This window comes from Sander lucioperca, chromosome 5 (genome assembly GCF_008315115.2).
Source record: "Sander lucioperca isolate FBNREF2018 chromosome 5, SLUC_FBN_1.2, whole genome shotgun sequence".
NCBI lineage: Eukaryota > Metazoa > Chordata > Actinopteri > Perciformes > Percidae > Sander > Sander lucioperca.
The window spans coordinates 30058255-30063254 of record NC_050177.1 but is presented as its reverse complement, the minus strand read 5'-3'; the positions used below and the strand labels follow the sequence as shown (position 1 = coordinate 30063254).

At 39.0% G+C, this 5000-nt stretch overlaps 1 protein-coding gene across 1 annotated transcript in view; it reads left to right on the top strand.

Annotated features, from left to right (window-relative positions):
• The first annotated feature begins 4785 nt into the window (after positions 1-4785).
• Positions 4786-5000, top strand: part of LOC116034886 (NLR family CARD domain-containing protein 3-like) — a 972843-nt gene continuing 972628 nt past the window's right edge. Inside the window, exon 1 of the mRNA XM_036001609.1 lies at positions 4786-4813. The gene's annotated coding sequence lies outside the window, so the exon portion shown is untranslated. The remainder of the gene's footprint in view (positions 4814-5000) is intronic.

The window sequence follows — 5000 nt, the reverse complement described above, 5'->3', positions numbered from 1 at the left end:
TACCACTTCACCATCAGTCAGGAGTGTAATTATGTCTGACCATAATTACACTTATCAGGATGCTCAAATAAAACCCTTAGGACTTTCCAGCTGATCCAGAATGCTGCAGCGCGTGTTCTGACAAGAACTAAGAAAAGAGATCATATTTCTCCTGTATTAGCTTCTCTCCATTGGCTTCCAGTAAAATCCAGGATTGAATTTAAAATCCTTCTTCTGACCTACAAAGCACTAAATGGTCAAGCACCATCATGTCTAGAAGAGCTCTTAGTACCTTATTGTCCCATTAGAGCACTGCGCTCCCAGAATGCATAGCACCCCTGCTTTTCTCTGCTTCTCTTTATAGTCATCAGAATGACCTATCGTATAATCAATAATATAGTAGAGTAGAGGGAGGCAGGCCACTACAGCCCGATCCAGTTGGGGAGAGTTCTTGCCCGACCAGGCTCCTCTCTTTAACCTGCCTCTCCTAGTTATGCTATTATAATTCTGCCGAGGAAGTTCCTTCTTATGACACAATGAGCTGCTCTCTCTTCGCTCTTTTTCTATTGCTTCCTTTTATGTACATTCTGTCCCAGAAGTGCTTGTTACTAACCTAGCTCTGGGTAGTTTACTCCCCGGAGTCCTTATGTTTCTTCTTCGCCCAGAACATCGCCTCAGATTAGGGTGACACCAAGATCTGGGTCTTGGGTGCAGCTGTCGCTGTGGACCGGCTACACCCGGCTACGCTCTGCGACTCCCTGCAATGTCCGGCTACGTCCTGCCGCGTCCACCCATGTCACTGTTCCATTATCTCTATTGTGACTATTACGCCCCTGTTCATCACACCCCCAACCGGCACCGTCAGACACCGCCCACCAAGAGTCTGGGTCTGCCGAGGTTTCTTCCTGAAAGGGAGTTTCTCCTCGCCACTGTCTAATAGCCACTGCTAATGCCTGCTCTTGGGGGAACTATTGGAATTGTTGGGGCTTTGTAAATTATAGAGTGTGGTCTAGACCTACTCTATCTGTAGTGTCTTGAGATAACTCTTGTTATGATTTGATACTATAAATAAAATTTAATTGAATTAAAAATTGTCATAAACTGTCGAGGGGAGCCAGTCAGGGCTCAGGTTGCTGCTGTTATTATTACACTATTTCTACTAAGTAATTTCCTTCGTATTCGTAAATTCTGGTACAATTTATAAAACCACAAATAAGGTCGTTAATATATCGTCTGCCAGCGGTCCCAGGAGACCTTCATGCTGCTGACACCGCTGCCTTTTCCAGGCAACAGCGGCGCACAGAGAGCCGGGGATAAGAGTAGGGGGGGGTGTGTGCCGTGCACCAGAACATAATCACAGACACATCATCAACAGTATGATAATAACATGTAAACACATCATTCCCTCTAAGTGGTTTCTGTGCCTTTCAAATGTTTAAAAACCCAAAAGACACCAAAATACACAGCTACCATTCAACCTTAGCCCCGAATAACCACATCACTGAAGACACGCTGTCTAACGTTAGCTGACTTTGTCTAAAGCGTTACAGCCTACTAAAATGAAAACACACTCAACTTACCACTCTGAAACGTCCTGCTGACCTCTTCTAAAAGAAATGAATTGGTCCTCTTCGCCTGAATCCTCTGAACTTGAGTATTCGGGCTCTAACTGGTAAGGTCTTGCAGATCCAGCTGCCATGTTTGTAGTAGGATTCTGATTCCAGGCCACGTTCTATGTTTATCTGTGCTTAGCCAATCAGAGCGTTCTGCTCTTCAGTTGTGGGCTGAACATTTCATCCAGCAGCGAATCCAAGCGTGTGGGAGGGGAGAAAAAGGCTCGCAGAAAAGTGTGGGAAAATCAACCCAACTCTTTTTTTTTGGTAACACTATTAAATTAGTGTTTAATACACACATATAAACGGTACAAATATAAGTTTAAGTGTCACCATATGGGACCTTTAAATATTTTTAAAAGAAATTAAAAAAAATATATATTTAAACATATTTCAAATTATTTAAATTTATTTAAATATTTTTTATAAATATTTAGATGTATTTCACATTATATAAATCCATTTAAATATTTTTTTTAAAAATATTCAAACGTATTTCAAATTATTTAAATTCATTTAAATATATATTTTTAAATATTTAAACGTACTTCAAATTATTGAAGTTTACTTAAATATTCTTTTAAAACTATTTAGACGTATTTCAAATTATTTAAATTTATTTAATTCATTTTTTTAAATTTTAAATTTACTTCTAAATATTCTGACATATTTGTATATTTATAACTATTATAATTAATTTTGAGGTTTGGACTAATTCAATTTCAGGTTTTTTATTATTATTTTAATCTTTTTAATTTGTATTAAAGTTTAATCATTTTAAATTATTTATATATATATATATATATATATATATATATATATATATATATATATATATATATATATATATATATATGACCCTCTTTCGCCTTCAGAACTGCCTTAATTCTTCGTGGCATTGATTCAACAAGGTGCTGGAAGCATACTCTAGAAATGTTGGCCTATATTGAGAGGATAGCATCTTGCAGTTGATGGAGATTTGTGGGATGCACATCCAGGGCATGAAACTCCCGTTCCACCACATCCCAAAGATGTTCAATTGGGTTGAGATCTGGTGACTGTGGGGGCCATTTTAGTACGGTGAACTCATTGTCATGTTCAAGAAACCAATTTGAAATGATTTGAGCTTTGTGACATGGTGCATTATCCTGCTGGAAGTAGCCATCAGAGGATGGGTACATGGTGGTCATAAAGTGATGGACATGGTCAGAAACAATGCTCAGGTAGGCTGTGGCATTTAAACGATGCCCAATTGGTACTGAGGGGCCTAAAGTGTGCCAAGAAAACATTCCCCACTCCATTACACCACCACCACCAGTAGCCTGCCCAGTGGTAACAAGGCATGATGGATCCATGTTCTCATTCTGTTTACGCCAAATTCTGACTCTACCATCTGAATGTCTCAACAGAAATCGAGACTCATCAGACCAGGCAACATTTTTCCAGTCTTCAACGGTCCAATTTTGGTGAACTCGTGCAAATTGTAGCATCATTTTCCTATTTTTAGTGGAGATGAGTGCTACCCAGTGGGGTCTTCTGCTGGTGTAGCCCATCCGCCTCAAGTTTGTTTGTGTTGTGGCTTCACAAATGCTTTGTTGCATACCTCGGTTGTAACGAGTCAAAGTTGATCTTCTATCAGCTTGAATCAGTCGGCCCATTCTCCTCTGACCTCTAGCATCAACAAGGCGTTTTCGCCCCTCAGAACTGACGCATCCTGGATATTTTTCCGTTTTCAGACCATTCTTTGCAAACCCTAGAAATGGTTGTGCGTGTAAATCCCAGTAACTGAGCAGATTGTGAAATACTCAAACCAGCCCGTCTGGCACCAACAACCATGCCACGCTCAAAGTTGCTTAGATCACCTTTCTTTCCCATTCTGACATTCAGTTTGGAGTTCAGGAGACTGTCTAGACCTGGACCACACCCCTAAATGCATTTAAGCAGCTGCCATGTGATTGGTTGATTAGATAATTACATTAACGACAAATTGAACAGGTGTTCCTAATAATCCTTTAGGTGAGTATATATATATATATATATTTTTTATATTTAAATTAGTTAGTATTTTGAAAACTATTTGAAATTATTTTGAGTCGTTTATTTGTATTTTTATAATGTATTATTAATGATGTTGATGTTTGGTCTGTTGTGTCGGGGTTCAATTCCCTCCTTTTGACGAACGATGATAGATAGCACAATGACAGTCAACCACCAGATGCTGCTTTTTGGACGCATCACACGACTCAGAGGCATATCACATATTTAAAGATTGTAAAAACTGATTATTTTCCAATTCATGGCACGTTTTTTTTATTTGTTTTGTTTAAAGTGCCCATATTATGAAAAAAATCACTTTTTCTGGGATTTGGGGAGTTATTTTGTGTCTCTGGTGCTTCCACACGCATCCAAACTTTGATAAACCATCCATGGTGTTTAGAGTGAGATACGGTTTCTGAATGTGTCCTGCCTTCAGTCTCTGGGTGAGCTGGTCAACATCTGCACGGCTTTCTACGTCACTAGCCGAGACACTATTAGTTAGAAATCTTTTAGAGTTATTGAGATGAATTATAACCGAGCTATTCATATCTTTGTAGAACATACTGAGAATGTCTATAAAGTTGTTATCACCCTGGAGTCTGTCTGCTCTCTCTGGATCAAACACCATGACAGCTCACAGCAGCACTGCTGCAGCTTGGATTCAAACATTTAGTCCTTCACTTCATCTCAGAGGAACAGATTACACTCTCACAGCTCCATTACATCCACATTCTTCACATTCATCCATTACAGGATCAATACATCACATTAATCATATTTTGGTATTTCTCTCTAAAATAACAAAAGACAACATTACCAATAATCAGTAACATTATAAATCATCATGTTGTTGTTTGTTAACAGTTAAAATAACTTTTAACTGAAGTTTAATTTCCTGTTTATCACTGCTGGTTGTTATGAAGAGTTACTGCTCCTCTGATCTCTGTTGGCACAGTGTTTCTGGTTCTACAGGATTCTTTCTGTCTCCTCCTCCTCCTCCTCCTCTTCCTCCTCCTCCTCTTCCTCCTGTGGAGGTGGAGCTGGGACTCATTCCAGGGAACAGCTCACCTGTGTCAGAGATTTCTCTCCAGGCGGAGAGTGACCCTCTTCTTCATCAACTCTTCTTCATCAACTCTTCTTCATCAACTCATCTTCATCAACTCTTTGGACTGTTTGAAGAAACTGTAAGTTGCTGTTTGATACTTTAACAACACGTTAGTCTTTGGTCTCTTCAGGGTTAGTTTCTGGCTCTGTAAAGTTAAATATAATGTTTCTACTTCACTTCTTATTTCCTGAGAAAGTTTGGACGACTCTTGTGTTGAAGATAAATCTCCATGTTGTAACATGAACTACTACAGAGGAGGTTTTAAA